An 18,826-nucleotide genomic window follows, 5' to 3' on the forward strand; every position below is an offset into this window, starting at 1 on the left:
TAAAACCTATTAAATTCACTGAAAAAAACATAGATTTCACACCAGTTATAGTTAGCTGGAAATTTTACTGACATAAAACCATAGAAATTCCAACGTTATAGTTAGTTGGACTCACTATAACAAGCGCGCCTGCAATGCACTGCTGATGATGTCACATATTACATCACTCATGACATGGTCAGTGACATCACTCATGACAGAGTGACAGACCTCCTTTCAGTGTAATGTAACCCTTGAAACACATATTCAAAAATAGAAACTAACATTTTCCAAAAAATGGAGATACCCATACCAGTTACAACAACCAATTCAATAATTCCATCTATATACACATCCACTCATTCACCAACAGTTCTATATAGTCACTCATACATATACTCACTCATCATATGTAGTGATACATCTATACATCCTGTTATACACCGACAGTCATCCAAAAGTTACTCACACACATACTCACACATGCAAATAAACTATTGAACATCCATTTATTTGCATGTACAACTATACACACACTACCACCTTACTTCTAAGGAAACTTACACATACTTACTCTCTTAAACAATCACTTATCGAAACACATACTAATTTAAACAGGAACTCTTACAATCTCTCACTCTCGCATATACTCACTTATATACATCAATACTCGCATAAACTAGTTTAAAACATATGTCGTTACTGATAAAGACAATAGTGAGACAGTCATTCACTCACTAACACACACATATACACACTCATCCACCCATACAGTCCTGCACATATGCTGTCTTCAAAACACATACAAACAGTGAGTCAGTCACCAACCATGCAGCCACTTATACACAAAGTGAAACACTGATACATGTATTTCAGTATTTAAAAGTTACTCGCTAATATATGTATTCACTAAGATACACTTAATAAGGCAGTTAACCAATCATTTTTTTTTTAAACATCCATTTACACACTTATTTAACCATTTATTTTTACATCAACATTTACAAATACATATATAAAACATATTTATTTTTCAGAAAGACACACATTCACTGGATGGTGTCATCCGTGATGTCATGAGTGATATCACTGACCATGTCATGAGTGATGTAATATGTGACGTAATCAGCAGTGCATTGCAGGCGCGCTTGTTATAGTGAGTCCAACTAACTAGAACGTTGGAATTTCTATGGTTTTATGTCAGTAAAATTTCCAGCTAACTATAACTGGTGTGAGACCTATGGTTTTTTCAGTGTGTGTGTGTGTATATATATATATATATATATATATATATATATTCACTGAAAAAAACAAAGGTTATAGACCATATATAGTTAGGAATTAGCATTTACAAAACCTAGAAAATTCACTGAAAAAACCATAGGTTATAGACCATATATAGTTAGGGATTAGCATTTACAAAACCTTAATTTACTCGCACAAAACCATAGAAATTCGCATATATAGTTAGTTGCAATAACTATATATCGCGCACCCGCAATCCACTGCTGATCATGTCACATATTACATCATTCATGACATGGTCAGTGACATCACTGATGACATCACTGATGACATCTCAAATGACATCACTGATGACATCACTGATGACATCTCAGATGACATCACTGATGACATCTCATTTGACATTACTGATCACATCACTGATAATATAATTCATGTGATAATACGATGAACCTCTTCAGACTCTAATATAACCTTAGATACAATCAGTGTAAACAGACACTCACAGATTGTCACTCATCCATGGAGTTACTCACACATCTAGTCAGTCATGAAAAGAATCAATCACTCCTCCATTTCCTCAACTATACAGTTATACACACCTTACTAATTCAAACATATTCTAACACATATTTATTCTCTTATACAATCCCTGATACAAGTTCACAATGATTCATACAGCCACTCTCACATTCACTGGCTCTTATGCTCAGTTATTTATATATGTCAACTCTCACATGTACTGTGTTTTACATATGTACTTACTTTGACATGTAGCACTGAGGTATCCATTCACTCACCTATACACTCATGCACACAGTAAACTGCCCATGCAGCTGTTTCCACATGCACTTTTGAACCCATACATCTAGTGAATCAACTGCTCACACATCTATGCACAGAGTCATACACCTCCCAGCCACCCACACACATACTCAGTCTCCCATACAAATACTTGGGCAACCAATCAATATCACATATAGTTACTCATATAGCTACTGATCAACACATGCAGCAGTTTACAGAACAACAGACATAATGATGCACAAATTAAGACAGTTTAGTCACTAACCCATGCACTCAGTGAAACACATTTAATCACTCTCTCATACAGTCAGTCATGCACCTAGTAAATCCTTCATCCAGACACTTATACATCCTCTCATTCTTCAATATGTAAGACATATTTTAACTTTACAGAAACATACAGTCACTGGGTGATGTCATCAGTGATGTCATTTGAGATGTCATCAGTGATGTCACTGACCATGTCATGAATGATGTAATATGTGACACGATCAGCAGTGGATTGCGGGTGCGCAATATATAGTTATTGCAACTAACTATATATGCGAATTTCTATGGTTTTGTGCGAGTAAATTAAGGTTTTGTAAATGCTAATCCCTAACTATATATGGTCTATAACCTATGGTTTTTTCAGTGAATTTTCTAGGTTTTGTAAATGCTAATTCCTAACTATATATGGTCTATAACCTATGGTTTTTTCAGTGAATTTCAATGGTTTTTTAACAGCAAATATCAAAAGCTGTCAAATGTCAAGTACGTGATAGGTAAAACATTTTCGTGTTTATGCACGCTGATGTGCTTTGAACGCTGCCCCCCCCCCCCCCTCTTTTCTCTTAGGAGTACTCTCTCTTTGCAGATAGTGAAGGGTAGTTAACGCAGGCCTTTGCCCCCGTTGTAATCCGTCGTGCCTGCTTCTCTCTCCATTTGATTGATTGTTATCCAAGCATTTACTGTTTTAGAATTGGTTCTCTTTGGTTCATTCTCTATTTACAAACAAGCACAGAGTCGCAATACTCTGTTTAGTCTTTGCAGATAGTGAAAAATCGTTTAAAAAAACAAAAGGAATCGAGCAAAATCAGTAGGCCACTAATGGAATCTCTTTTTGACCTCGCTAAAATAGAAACATTAAGAACAACCCCTCATGAGAAATACGAAACTAGTGAGATGAACTGAGCTCCACACGATGATGGCTGCAAGACAGCTCGGCTCCGCCACCCACCCCACCCAAAATAACGACAAACCCTATGCAAATATTATAAATATATACAACACACCAGCAAAGTAACAGGGTAAAACATTTTATTAAATAACTATTTACATAACTATTTTATACTTTTAGTTGCCCGATCCGGCTAGCTCAATCGATCGAGCATGAGACTCATGCATTCTGATCTCCTTGGCCTCAGTCAAGCATCAATAGTAAGATTTTCATACATGAGTGTACGTTCATGGTTTTGGTCCCTGAGTTGCTTCGATGTCACTGCCTTGCACAAATGGCATAAGTCCTGGATGTTGGGTGCCATAGTTCAGAGTTCTGAGCAGCGCTTGTAACACTGTCTAAAGCTTATTTGCACCTGCTGCAGCTTCACTATTCTCAAAGTAAGTGGGGGCCGTTTGTGGACCTGACTGCATTTGAAAACAATGTGATACGGTACCTCCCTAAACCGCTTGACGGAGACCCCCGAGGGGCGGTGTGATGGCGCGGACTCGGAGAAGGCGCTTGGCTCCGACCCCCTCCCCAAGTCTTGTTGCCCTGGTGTGGCCTGAGATCGCCCCCGACATAGGCGGCCGGCTCCCGGGGTCAAGCGGAACTTTTTGCCTTTTGGTGACTCTTCCATTCTGAACATTGTCCCACAATCCGTTTGACCTGAAACGATTACACAAATAAAACATTTGTGAGTTTTAAATTTCCGGAGAAGTATAATTCACCAATACCTTTCTCTGTAGACCTTTTTCCATTAACAATCCCAGTTCCATCACCCGCCCAGGATATCACTACTGTTAGTTGTCATTGTTGCTTCTGTTTTAATAAAAAATGTTTTAAGGTGTTTACTGTTTTTGTTGCGATGTATATATTTATAAGACATTAAAGTGTTACAATCCTACTAATTTTTTATCGATTATTGCTCTTTGAGATATTCCCTGTCTACAAACGGAGAAGAATAGGAATATTCTGTCTCCCTTTGCAGATAGCGAAGGATAGGTAATGCGGACTTTTGTCCCCCGTTGTAATCCGTCATGCCTGTTTTTCTCCCCACTGATTGATTGATTGGCTGGACATTTATTGTTCAAGGAATAGTTCTCTCGAGGTATTCTCTGTTTGCAAATAACGTGGAATAGAAATATTCTGTCTAGTCTTTGCAAGTAGTGAAGGGTGGGTAATGCGGACCTTTGTCCCCCGTTGTAATCTGTCATGCCCATCTACTCCCCACTGATTGAGAAACTAGTTCCACCCGGACCATTTATTAGAGGTACATCATCTGGCTCAACCGGAGAGTACCCCTAATAAAGAAGACATATGTAAAAAACGAAGTAATCACTGTATCCTGTTAAACAGAAACTTTAGCATGAAACACACTTGAAAAGGAAGGGAAAGAAATCGAACAAAATCAGTAGGCCACTGATGAGTTTTTGACTTCGCTAGAAATAAGAAACATGAAAGTAGTGAAAGAAGCCAAGCTTGACGTTACGGCAGCCACGAGGTAGCTAGGCTCCGCCACCTCCCCACTGCTCCAAGCATGTCTGTCCCACCGCCCGCCACGCCCATTAACGGTAACATGAAATAGATACAAATCAGCAGATATCTACCCCCATTCCGGAAACTCCCGAAGTGCAACAGGGCCACAGTTACGCCCATCCGGAAGATGAGGCCTCGACACGTGCAGGGCGTGGCCCAGCTAACCGCCATCAGCCGTGGGGTGGATGGCCCGAAATGTACTGGTCTCCCGATTCCCTTCTTCTGCCGCCTTGCAGGCCACGGGGGGGATGTCTTGCCTCTGCCTCCGACCCCCCCCCCCCCCCTCTTATCGCCTGGTCCGGACATCACGGATATCAACGCCAGGTGTCGGCGTGGGGTGCGCTGGGAGGGAGAGGAGGCGCGAACGAGCCTCTCCCACCCCCATAGGTGGGGGCCCATCAGCTGCACCCCCAACGCTCCACTCACCCAACAAAAGGGTCGTCGCGTAAGGTGCACCAGGAGAGGAGCCGAGGCCGACGGTATCTTCTTTTTTCTTCAATAATGGCTGCGACAACACTGGGGGGGATGTCTTGCACATGCCACCGACCCCCCCGCCCCCTCGTATCTCCTGGTCTGGTCCCGGCTTGGTATGAGCTCCCCGTTCGGTCCTGAAGCGGCGCCCTGCAGGCCACGGGGGGGGGGGGATGTCTTGCCTCTGCCTCCGACCCCCCCCCCCCCCTTATCGCCTGGTCCGGACATCACGGATATCAACGCCAGGTGTCGGCGTGGGGTGCGCTGGGAGGGAGAGGCGGCGCGAACGAGCCTCTCCCACCCCCCCAGGTGGGGGCCCCTCAGCTGCACCCCCAACGCTCCACTCACCCAACAAAAGGTCTCGTCCACTATTGCGAGGCAATGATGCTCCGCTCACCCAGCGGGGGTCTCGTCCACTGTTGCGGTGCAACAGCGCTTCTGAGTTCAACTAGAAAATGAGTCCTGCGTCCAGAAACGTTCTCCTCAACTTTGAAGATTCTATAAGAGCCACGGGGGCCCCAGACCCCCGCAGACACCCCCGATGGGAAATGACTGCCATGATCACCCACGGAACGACCACGACGTAGCCGCGGGACGTCGGTGCGCTCATGCCGGCGCCGGCCTCAGTCTTGAAATGACCAAAATCCTGCAAGACTACCAACTTGATCAGTTCCGGTGGTACACCAGTATGACCCGGTAGGAGAGATTGTTGCCTCCCACCCCACTTTGACTGATGGTTCATGTCGGCAGTCCCCTCTGCTACCCTTCAACGAAAACTTTTGGACTGCCGAAAGAGGTCCCGGTCCAACCACGAGTTGGTGGAGACATTTTGACTATACTTGGACCTTCCTGACCTCACCCAAAATAGCGCCGGTACAAATGAAACTCTCAACTCCTTGTTGTGCCCCGATTGCTCAGCCTTGATATCATGAGATATGTATGCAGTTTTTAGCACATGAATTGATATGGAATAAGACTGATTATATGTTCGGACAATGAATTGATCCAGGATGGGTATTGATTATGCGTTCGAACAATGAATTGACATGGGACGGGTACTGATTACACGTTCGAACAATGAATTGATATTAAGTTCTAATGCATCATTGATTACTGTATTTATTATTGAAGGTTCGAATTGTCGACACTTTTGGTACTTGCTCACAATGAATTATCGATATGATTTTGTAGCACTTGTCGCACTTTTTACTATGAAATCAACGACCACTGACTCTGTTATGTTTTCCACAAATAAATACCCCCCCCCCCCATTTACAGTTCCAACCTCCTCCGTCGCCGGCCCACGGGGTTGTAGGCCCGTATTTGGGCACCAACATTTTTATTAAAGGTTTTTGAAAAAGCAAACGTAGTTGTAACGCGTAGATTGGTAAGTTTCGAATAAATGGCCACTGTTTCCGATTGTTTTTTTTTATTTTTTTTTTTTTAAAAGCAGGTGAAATGAAGCAGCTCAATTAGTTAAGGGTTAAAAAGTATAGTACGCAGAAACATTGAAAATATGAATGGTCCAGGTTTGTTGTATGTGTTTTTCATTTTTGTACAGCATAAAGCAATCAATAAAGATCCTGGTATTTAGCCTCTACTTTATATGCTACCTGTATCAGGGAAGTTGTTTTAAATGCCCCTAAGTCACCCCGAAGGAATGTCACCTGGCCCCCCTAGTACGAACGAAAACGACCCCGTACCACTGTAGGTTATCTCTCTTCCTCAAAAATGACAAAAATTACTTTCTAGGACGTTTTGGACATTGATGATTTTCATATGATCTATTTATTGAAGTAATACTCATCTCTCCGCATGAAATTAATTTTCCACATGCTACACAAGTCAATCTCATCTGCCTAAATTTCTTTTGCAGATTTGGGACCGTTTCCCTTGCCTCTGACTCACTTATTGCTAAGTCATTGGTGGATGTTTTTGCCGGTCGGGGATTATCCACCAAATCTCGAAGTTGTGCTTTAGAATAATTAAGAGGGTGCCACCTCTCCATGTGCCGATGCATGGTATGATTACCATAGCTATATTTTTTTTTCGGTCCCTCTCGAAAGTTTTTTTTTTTGCAGATGAGGCAGGTAACGAACCTGGCATTAACTTTCTTTTCATGAGAAGGAAAAGAAAAAAATTGCCAGATAAAATTCACTTTCACATGGGACATTCTCGGCATTTCTTTCAGAAACTTTTACATCACTGTGCCATTTCTTTGTCTATCCTGGTTAAAGCAATGTCATGTAAATAGTTGTTTAAAAAGTTTTTTTTTAACGTGTTTACTTTGTTGGAGCATTGTATATATTTATAAGTTATTAAAGTGTTATAATACTACTACTTTGTTGGAGTGCTATATATTTTTAATGTGACACATAATTGTGAAGACTTTGATGTACAAAAAGGCATCCCTGGAATCTTCCGCTTCAGGCTCGGTCCCACACACCCTTACAGTGAGAATCCCCTCCCCAATCACAATACAGGATCGTTATCAGATAGTAGGAACGCGTGTGGTGTGACAGATCTCATGAGGTGGGGGCCTTGATCTACTGTATCTCCTTTGAACAGGGGTGATTCTTTACAGTTGGGGCCATAAACTACATCCGCAGGGCTAGGTGATAGCCTGGCACCGGCCTGGACAATCAGACACAGAGGAAGAGGAGTGTCAGAGGGTGCGGTAGTGAATAGGGTGAAAGGGAGGTGTAGGGCGGGCACAGGGTGTGATACTCAGGGAAGAACAGCGTAGATGGGGGGAGGTTTATGGCCCATGCATGAGAGAGAGAGCAGGGGTGACCAGTGCGTGGGGGAGATGCTTGCGAGGGTGGGGAGCCCTGCTGAGGATCTGCGGCGTGCAGAGAGTGGGTCTGGTCAAGGCATCTAAAATGGCTGCCGTGCACGACAAAAGTGTGGCATTGGAAAAAAAGCAAGATGGCGCAGACAATGTTTATCAATATGAATTAATTTATAACAATTATTTTTAACAATATATTTACTCGCAGTGTCAAAATGGCGGTCAACACTTCCTGATTTCCTTCGAATCGAACGTTAACAGAAGTCAAGCGGCAAAAAAAAAAAAACGCTCAAGCCAACCGCCGGATGACAAGTATCAACATATATGAGACTCCTCAACCACCCTCAGAAAACATAGGGGGTCAGGATACGTCTCCCATACCCCCTTATACCCAATACTCACATTGCTTTTCCTCCATCTTGTAATTTAATTAAATCGAAACACAAAATGACAAAATTCCCGTTTCGCTACCAGTTTGCGACCCGGTTCGCGAACCGAGAAGCTCTTCTACCGCGAAAAATCAATTTTTTTTTATTTGCCCCACGGGACCCTTTAATAACCCCAACATCATTCCTAGGGGGTCAAGAGGAGTCTACCCTGCCCCCTTTCATTAAATTCCCCCTTCGTTTTTCTCCTCCTCTTGTTTCTCGATCCTACCGAGAGACAAGATGGCGGCCGCACCGGACTGTTTAGAATGTTGACAGACACCGGAGAGCCAATCAGCTTCGCTTCGCAAAGCTCCGTTACGCGAAAAGTACCCGATCTGGAGCGCTATCCGGGATGCTGTCACAGATATATCTGTTTTTTTAAACGTTAATTTCTCAAAATCCACTGGAGCACATATATTGAGACCCAGCAAAGGCACATCGGGCTAACAGTCCCTACAATTTTGCCAAGTTTCGTGTAAATCCATTCAGCCGTTCGAGCTAAAAGTGAGGCCAAACGCCCTATGGAAAAATGAATGGGAAAAACACGTTTTGGGACCCCCCTTTTTTCTCGGCCCCCCCTTGACGAAACCCCCCAAATTTTCAGGGGCTGCTCAGAAACAAAATGTGCCATTTTCCTGAAAATTTCAGCCGATTCCGTCCACAAACGCCAAAGTTATTAGACATAGAATTTTCAAAAGTTCCATAGAGAAAAAATCCTAACTATATATACCTACTGGCGAACGCCAGTAGGTGATTATATATATATATATATATATATATATCAGATCCTTATACCCTTCCCAAACACTTTTCCGAGACGCCACAGTACATTTGACTCATTAAACACCACGACACATGCTTCGCATAGCTTATTGGTGAAACAAGCGTGCTCTTTATTATATTACGCACATGTACTACTGGAGTGGTGTTCATGGTTCCCGGTGTGAAGGGAGAGAGGTGTAGCGCAAGCCCTAAATGCATTAGGAATAACCAAAATGGGAGACTGAGTTGCAAATAGTTAGGAGTCCATTTTAGACTGGGCCCAAGTGCCGACAACTCTTACTCATTTCAATACTATAGAGCCCGACATGTATTGAAAGACATACAAAGGGATGATCTGTAGGGACTCCCGGACATGCCAGCGCTTTAATCTCTAATACAGACAGATGCTCCTGTAATATTAGTGAAAACATTTTATGCATTTGCACACGAGGCCTGATATGATGAAGGCACGTTTTGAATGGCAGAGAGAACGCAACAGGGTCATTGACGATCGCTATTGGCAATATTGTTGCACCATGCATCGATTTCCTTAAACGGTAGGTACAGGCTAATGCTCTTTAAATATGCCAACCGCTTGTACTATACACAAGAGAGACTATGTTGATATGGGTCATGCAACACTGCGGAATGTCAGCAATTATGTGCAAGAAGCCGGTTTTGTACACACTGCATGGTACTTCCCAGATGTGCTAAGGTTTTGGAAAAAGATCTTCCACGAGTTGGAAACCATGACTGGCTTTTCCCTATAACCTGACCATGTTCCTCGCTCTATTGAGCTTCGATAAACCTTTGGATAAGAGTGGTAGGAGACTTGTGGCCATGGGGGTGCTTCTTGCCAAATGTCGTATGGTAATTTGTTTGGCATGGGGACCTCCCCCGACTTTAGAGGACCAGCCCACAGATATGGTATACTTCAACACACAATCCGACATCGGGGCAGGGAATTCATATCGCCCGGACATATTGTTTGCTGACAGGGACAACAAGTCTTTATGTTTTTATTGTCCCTTGGACAAGTAGGCTCAACTTCCTGCAGCAGAAACATTTACCAGCACAGAACTCTCAAAGTCCTTCGAACCTGCTTCCAAATGTGAGCTAATTTTATTGGCATAACTTTCTAGGACTTAATAGTCCTTTGATTCACTGATAATGCCCAGAAGTGCTTCCCTCCTTTCTGAGCACTGCGCAAAGCACTGACATCTCTTTATTCAGATATTCCCCTGAGGCGGAAAGCCGGGGGCTTAGGGCCGGAGCTTGAGCTAATGTTTTATACTTTGGGATTTGTACGATTGCATTTGTGTTCTTGCTGATTTTAAATTGGATTTTAAAACTGCTGCTAATTGTGAATTACCGCCCCGATTTTTTAACTTGCACCTACCACTTTAACCTTGCTCACAAACGCAGGCGGGGGGCCTCGGGTCCTCGGACTGTCCTGGCGTCATCTGCCGACCCTCCGCACAGCCGATTGGACGCTGATGCGGAAGGGGGCACAGAAACCGCCATCTTGGAGGGAGGGGAAGGTCTGCGGACTAGTTCTCGCAGCCTCACGCCCTCCTCACGCCCCATAAAATGATCACGAGATCTCGCCCGCGCAGCGGGCGGGCGCGCCGGTGGCGCGCCAAAGGCGGGCCCGTCTGCGCCCGTCCGCGCCGGACCCGCGCCCAGCGCCACAACCCCTGTCAATTTTCCTCCAGACCCCAGTAAGAGATTGTGCTATGACCATAAGCAGCTCTGGGAATTAGGGGGGAACAGCCTGATGAGTGGATGTCAGAGGATGGCCCCGGATAAAGATCTACAGGTGGGGTTACACTGCTGTACCTCTTGTAAAGCTATGTTCCCTCCCATTACTGGGGATAGAATTAGAGCCCTCTCTCAGACTCCCAGGCAGACGAATAGACGAGGAAAAATTACTATTAACTGTATATTAATTAACGCTAGGTCTCTGGTAAAGCACAGCATGGAGTGCGCAGATTTGATTCTCGACTCAAACGCACAAATTGCCTTTGTCACTGAGACTTGGACGGACGCAGCTTCAGGTCCTGACCTGGTAAAAGCAACACCGCCTAATTTCCTTAACTTCGTCTTAGATAGACCAAAAAAGAGGGGTGGAGGGGTGGCCATCATTTACCACACATCCATCCAAGGGCACTTCTTTCCTACTTCCTCCGGGGCGTGTGAGGCCCTGGGGTTTAAGCTGGATCTTTCCAACCATTACTCCTTTAAGGGATGCCTGCTTTACAGACCCCCTGGGGCGAAGTCCCGCTTTCTCGAAACAGTGGGCAGTATTTTAGAGGAGGCGGTTGGGGCTGACTCCTTTACTGTTCTGGGGGATTTTAACTTCCATTTGGAAGATCCCGCTGACTCAGATACCTTGGCCTTATTATACGTAATGTCTGTAGTGGGCTTGATCCAGTCGGTAGCAGGGCCAACCCATCAGGCAGGCCACACTTTAGATGGAATCTTTACCAACAGTTCTGATCTCATGTTCCAAAAAGCCGAACCTCTACCCTGGACAGACCATGGGGTGGTGCGGTTCGCCATCCTTATTCCTCAGGCTAAAACAGTGACAGGTGAGGGTCAAACTAGCAGTATGTGTAGGCCTTGGAAAAACATCAAAGGAACTGACTTGGAGGAGTTGCTTCTGGCCTCTGGCCCGGCCCGACCGACAGACGTAAGCACAGCTACTTCCGAGTATACAGACTGGATTGATCATGCTTGCCTTAAGCTGGCTCCCCCCAAACGATGTCGACCCGCTAGGTCGGCGCCATCAGCCCCCTGGTACTCGGACGTCCTTAGAGAAGCCAAATTAGCATGCAAAAAACTAGAACGGATCTGGAGGTCCACCTATTCTGAGCATGATAAGGAAAGGCTTAAAGCCGGCCAAAGGGCCTATAAAGATGAGATCAGGCAAGCTAAGAGGGTATACTTTACGGACCGCATTGAGAAGGCTAAGAACTCAACAAAAGAACTCTTCGATACCGTCACCAGTCTGGCCTCTCCTAAGGCGGTGATGGTCCCGCCTAACCCAGAACTCTGTGAGTCCTTAGCAAAGTTCTTTCAGAATAAAGTTCAGGTAATATTTACCTCTCTTGAACCTCAGGTGGCCCAGAGCCTCCTTGAAACTCCTCATAGGAACTCCCATGCGGGATCCACGGGGGCTACTCTCTCGACCTTTAACCCTGTAGAGGCAGAGGAAGTAGCAAAACTGTTGCTAGCCACCAAATCAGGTTCACCTTACGATCCTTGCCCCACATCTATTGCAAAACTGGCGGTTGTTCCTATCGCGAACCAACTGGCAGGGATTTTAAATTTAATGTTTGAGAAAGGCAACTTCCCTAAGATTTGGAAACGGGCCTCAATCAGCCCGCTCCTTAAAAAACCCTCCCTTGACATTGCGGACCCCAACAGCTATAGACCAATATCCAGGTTGCCACTGCCTGCGAAATTGGTTGAGAAAATTATGAACTTCCAACTCTGCTCCTTCCTGCGCAATTCAAAAGGTCTTGACTCTGCACAACATGGTTTCAGAGAGGGTCACAGCACCGAGACATCTCTGATTAAATCCACAGAGGAGATCCGGAAGGTGCTTGACGAAGGGGGCCAGGCAGTGCTGATTCTTTTAGACCTGTCGGCAGCCTTCGATACTGTCCACCATGCATTGTTATTAGATCGGCTGGAGGGCTGCGGGGTTCGAGGCCAAGCACTCAAGCTCCTGGAGGCATTTTTAACTGAGCGGGTACAAGTGGTGGCTATGGGGGAGTATGAATCAAGACCTTTCGAGCTCCCGGGGGGGGTCCCGCAGGGGTCCTCCCTAAGCCCCACTTTATTCAACATCTACGTTGCCGCTCTTGCCCCAGTAATCAGATCCTTCGGGTTCGAGTTAACATCATACGCCGATGACACCCAGATTGTGGTCTCGGTGTTCCCGGGGACTGAGAGGGAGGTGGCAGGCAGGTTTCAGGATTGCATGTCTGCAGTCAGCTCCTGGATGGCAAAAAGCTGTTTAAAATTGAATTCATCAAAGACTGAGGTGATCATTTTTGGCCCAAGTACTAATCTTTGGAGCCCTAACTGGTGGCCCACTGATATGGGGTCTCCTCCTATCCCTGTTACAAAGGTGAAGAATTTGGGGGTCGTTATTGATAACCTTCTCACCTTCAAACCTCAAGTCAATGCGATGAGTTCCTCAGTACATTACACTCTGAGAATTATCAGAAAGGTTCTACCTTACCTTCCTGAGGGCAGTAGAAAGACGGTGGTGACAGCCCTCGTTCTATCACGCATTGACTATTGTAATAGCCTTTTTCTCGAGGCACAACAGGGAGTGCTCAACAAGCTTCAAGTTTTACAAAATGCGGCCGCCCGCCTGATTGGGGGTTTGCCCAAGTTTTCCTCAGTCTCCAAGGAGTTGGATAAGCTGCACTGGCTTCCGGTACGGAAGCGAATTAGGTTCAAGGCCCTCTGCATTGTCTTTAAGGCACTGCATGGCCTTGGCCCAGTGTTCCTTCAAGATCTTTTTCAGTGGTATAGACCAGGTAGACAACTGAGGTCGGCCAGTCTGGGGCTGGTCAAAACCACCCGGATCAAGAGGGCACGCTGGGGTGGAAGGAGTTTTGTCAGGGGAGCTGCGATGGCGTGGAACTCCCTCCCTCTCTCCCTCAAACTCAATACAAATCTCCTGGCATTCAGGAAGGATTTGAAGACATGGCTCTTCTCCCAATAAGTACCTAGATTCTCGCTTCTCTGGAATTATCACTTCAGCGCCAGGACGCCGACTGGTAGCAGTGCGCTCTATAAGTGTAAAAATAAATAAATAAATAAAATAAATAAATCTCTTTGAAGGTTGCAGGGCTGGGCTGGCTTACGCTTTTGGAAAAGAAAAAACTCTCTGCTTACACGGTTGCATTCAGACTGCAGGCTGCCACTCGCAACTGCACTCTGAAAGCATTTAGGCCCATCACCGTTCCTTGTAAGCAGAAAGCGCAAGTACTGCCTTTCACAATAATTCTGTGTCCGAGTCTCTGCACTCCCCAAACCCTGCAATGGTGGCCCCTTCCTTCAGAGGTCAATTCCCTTATGCCTTTGGTGAAAAGCAGGCGGCTTATCACCATACGAAATCGCGGCTTCTCCCACCTCCACTGTGGCTATTACTGTGATCATCGGAGCTATTATGAGATCTCAGCCCATTAGGTAAGAGGCAGCAAAAGCATAGTAAAATATAAATGATAAAGTTGCATTTGTAAAGTTGAATTTCCCGTAAACTTTATGACTGTCGACAAAATATTGTGCCCACCCCCACATCAAAAAAGTGTTGTCAAAATCCATTTTTTGATCTGGGGCCTGGTACAATATTATATCGTGAAGTTTATGGAAAATTAATCTTTACAAATGCAACTTAAGCATTTATATTTTTACCATGCTGTTGCTTCCTCCCTTACCAAGTGGACTGAGATCTGATAAATAAAAAAACACTTTAAACCTATTTATTTATGCATGTGTCTGTGAGCATGGGCGCATTACCCCCTCATGGGTCCTCCCCGTCCCAGTCCTTACTGCGGGAGGCAGTCCTGCCTCCACCCAGCCAATCAAAACGCCAGAAATCCAAAGTTCGAAGGTTACATAAGCCCTTCCCACCCACTGCCATGCCTGTTTTTTTTTTTTTTTTGCTCCGACAGCGGTCGGAACTCTGGTGCTCCCGGTTCCTGCCTCTGTTCCGGTTTGCTTCTGGATGGTTTAGCGGGGCAGCGAGTCTTTCTTTTGCATTTTGAAATGTTTCGGAAGTTTGTTTTTCAAATTTCTCCCGGTGCGACCGCTCCGGTCCTCCGGTTGGCCACGATTCTGTTCTGGGGTCAGGATGCTCCCTGTTCATGTGCTGGGCTGGGGCGGGGAGCCCTCCTGGTGTTTTGGCCCCAGGTCGTTCCGGCGCTGGTGCTTTAGTGCAGCGTCCAGCCCCTGCATCCATGTTCCTAATATGTGGCTGTGGGTGGGGACTGCAGGGCTTCCCTTTTTGTTTATTTTTCTGGTCTCAGACGCGAGATTGATGTTTGGGGGAAGTGTTTCACGGAGGTTGCTAGGCACTTCCTTTATTGGTGTGTTGGGAGTTTCCTGTGGGGTTTACTCCTTTGCTCGCCATGTGTGAGGGGACTTCCTCTCCGGTGCATCCGAGGAGCTATAGCTTGATGGTATGTCTTATGCCTCTGGTGTCACAGGCTCTCACGAGACAAGGGTTCAAGTCCTGCCAATGCTGTCAAATTGACTTGAGATGTTGGATTTTCATGCTATGCTTTGAAAGAATGCATTCTCTTTGTCCACGCAGCATGATGTCCTGGAGATGCAAGGGGGGGTGTTCTTTTACAGTTTTTGGATGGATTTGCGCTGTCTGCACTGCCCTATGCCATAGTCTACTGTTGCTGGGGTCTGGTACATTTTTCCCTGTTGGGGTATGCGTTCAGGGTTTGGTGGTCCATGGTCTGGTAGAGCTTGGTCTTCTCCCTGATTAATTATCTACTGCAGGGTTTATTCCTGTTTCTGACCTGCAATTTCATGCTGTCCTGTTGTCTGTACTGGCTGCGGTGTGGCCTGGCATTGCCATGCGGGGTATTCCTCGCTTTCTGGGGACACGGTTTCGCCTGGCGGTCTGTGTCACCCAGTATCCTCCATTTCTTCTTTTTGCTCCTTCTTACTCTGTCTTTGGAGGCGACTTCCCTGGAGGTCCAGGTTGGTTGGTTGGTGAATTCCACTCTCAAGAGTTCGTATGTTGCTTCTCCTTTTGGGGTGCGTGCTTGTTCTTTTTCGGCCTGTGCTTCTCAGGTTCTTTTCTTGGGGGTACTTCTTTCCTGTCTTGGTCCGGATGTTTGGGCATTATCCTAGGCTACCGGAGTGGGGGGAGCTGGTGAGATTCTCTCTGACCCGCGCTTTGGTGCTTTGTCTCTGCCCTGGTTCATTGGCAACTGCCTGCCTTTTTTGGATTCCGTTTGGTTCCTGGTCTCTGCGGGACCTGCTGCTGCCCCTGGCTGTCGGTCGCAAATGTTGTGCCCAGGAGTTGTCTCCGTGGCCTGGTGTTTGCGTTTCTTTCTCTTCAGGTTATGTGTTCCGCTCCTGGTGTTGGCCGGCTTGTGGGTCCCCAGTCTCTTTTGTTGACATTGTTGCGATTTGGGGGCTCAGCTCAGTTTTTCCTGGTTCGTTGGTCCGGTCTGATTTCCGAATGGTGGCTATCTTCTTTGGCATCGGCCTACTTTTGTCACTGCGCTCTGTTGTGCTGGTTTCGGTGACGGAGTGGGGCCAGGGGTCCTCTTCTTCTCTGTTCCTGGTCCTGGCTACCGTTGGTTCTTTCCGTATGGTTCTGTCTCCTGGGGCTTTAGTCGGGTTGGTGCCGCTGTGTCCCTTTCGGTTGTTCCCCTTGCGGGCCGGCATTCCCCTCTTCCTGGTGGGTGATTTTTGGCTTCCCTAGTTATGGGAGTTGCCTATTTTTCACGTTCTCATCCCTCCGGCTGATCAGAGGTTTCCTGCGGTTTGCGGTGGTTGCGTTCCATTTCCTGTTTTCAGGTGTTGCCTTTCGGCCTCTCTCCTGCTCCTCAGGTTTTATTTTTCCACGGCGCTGGCTCCTGCTGTGGGGGTTTGCTGTCCTGGTTCCGGTTTCTGGGGTCGTATTGGGTCTGGCCGTTCCTTGTCTGGTTCCTGTTCGGGGGCTTCAGTTTCTCGGGCCCGGTTTGACGCTTTGCAGGGAGCTGTTTTCTCAGTGCTCGCTTCGGTGGCTCATTTGCAAATAAATTGCACGATACTGGGAGGGTTGGCATGGCCCCTGCGCAAGGATGACACGCAATTTCGTGAGGAGTTCCATATGTCCGGATCTGTTCTCTGCCCTGTTGGCTCTTCTGGGAGTCCTGCTGGGTTGCCCTTCTGCCCCGGCTCGGGGTTGGTTGTGGGTCTGGAGGGTGGTGGATGCCTCCACGGCTGTGGTTCCTTGGGCTCTCCTGCACCTCGTGTCCTTGGTGTTTCGTCGACTCGTTAGGTCCTTTTCCATGCTGGTTACAGGGCTCTGGTTCCTCTCACCCCTGTTCTGGTTCCTTCTTTGGTCTGGTGGCTTTGCTCTCCCTCCCTGGTGTGGGGGGTGCGTTTCTGCTTCCCTCTCTCCTCTTGTTGTCCTCGGACGCCTGTCCTTTGGGTTGGGGCTCCCGTTGGGGTCTTTGGTGACCGGCTAGTCTGTTGTTCGTGCCGGCTTTCCGGTGGTTCGTTTTTTTTGGGCCTTCTTGGGGGGGTCCCGGTATGTGTCTCTGTTCCTGCTGGCTTCCGTGTTGTGTCTGGGCGGCATCTTCTCTGTTTGCTTTCAGAGGGTCTTGGTTCAGGTCCCTGTTATGGCGGTTGGTTTCTTTAAAGATAATGTACTCTAATTGTGCATTCTTTAGGTGGCTTGGGCCGCTTCCTACCGTCCTCTGTTTTGTGCTGTCTGATGCTCGTTTCGGCGGAACATATTCTGATGTTGGGACAATGCGCAGGTGCTTGGAATGGCCCCTGTGCTGGGATGGCATTCTGAATCATGTAGCGTTCCCTCGGTCTGTTCCTTTCGTCCAGGTCCTTTTGTCTTTGGTTTGGGACTCTTTGTTCGGACTTGTTTGCTTCCCCTCCTGTTAATCTTCTCCCCCGGTTTTTGTACCAGGGTGGTCTGTCCTCTGGGATTGCTCTCTCGTTTCCTTGGCCTTTGGGTCTTCTGTATGCCTCCAGCTCTGCTTCTGGGTCCGCAGCTGTATTTGCCCTATCTTTGTCGCTTGCTTCTGATGGCCTGGCTCTTGAGCGGCTGTCTTTGTCGTCTTTGGGCTGTTCTTCTGTGGTGGCCTGTGGCGGTCGCTTTGGCCTTCCGCTCTTTGGAGCTGTGATGCACGGTGGGGCTCTTTCGTTTCCTGGTGCTCTTCTCTTGGTTGGAATCCATGCAGGGATTCCTGTTTCTGTGCTGGCTTCTCCAGTTCGGGGTTTGTTGTTGGGCTTTTTCCCCTTCCACTTTGTCTGCTCGTTGACGGCGGTTTGTGCTTGTCATGGTCTTGGGGCTTCCTTGGTGGTTGTGGCCCATTGGTGAGTTTGCTTCTTCGGAGCATGTTGTCCGGGCTCTCCTGTGCTCGATTCTTCTTGGGGCTTTGCCTGCTGTTTTGTGGGGTTTGTGGTTGCCCCTTTCGTGCCTTTTTTGGTGGCGGACTTGTTGTGGTTGTTCGTTGAGGTGTTTTTTTTGCTAGCCTTCACTTCCGCTCGTCGGTTGGGTCCCTTGCTCGTTTTGTTTCCTTCTTTGCAGTTTCTACTGGTTTGGGTTGTTGGCGGCTTGATCTGGCTTTTCTGCCTGTTTCTTCGAGTTTCCTTTTGCGGCTGGAGGTGTTGCTTCCTGATTTGCCTGCTGAGGGGGTTTCTCCTGTTACCCTTCTTTGGGTGTTCGCTGGGCTCTTCTGATTAGCCTCCAACGTTTGCTGCAGTTTTGGGTTTCTCCTGCCCTGTTTGTCTCCTGTGGCTTCTGTGTCTGCTTCCTGAGCTGTGGCGGCGGGGTCTCTATCCAGGAGTTTTGTGGGACGGCCATTTGGCAGTCCCGTCACACTTTTGTGCGAC

At 46.8% G+C, this 18,826-nt stretch overlaps 1 protein-coding gene and 1 non-coding gene across 7 annotated transcripts in view; both read left to right on the top strand.

Annotated features, from left to right (window-relative positions):
• OSGEP (O-sialoglycoprotein endopeptidase) overlaps positions 1–18,826 on the top strand; it is a 1,118,717-nt gene that overhangs the window by 195,542 nt on the left and 904,349 nt on the right. The window lies entirely within an intron of this gene.
• LOC147708366 (U6 spliceosomal RNA) lies at positions 16,980–17,087 on the top strand. Its single transcript, XR_015296927.1, has one exon. It is a non-coding gene; the product is annotated as a U6 spliceosomal RNA (small nuclear RNA).

The sequence above is a fragment of the Lissotriton vulgaris genome, chromosome 6, assembly GCF_964263255.1.
Source record: "Lissotriton vulgaris chromosome 6, aLisVul1.2, whole genome shotgun sequence".
Lineage (NCBI taxonomy): Eukaryota > Metazoa > Chordata > Amphibia > Caudata > Salamandridae > Lissotriton > Lissotriton vulgaris.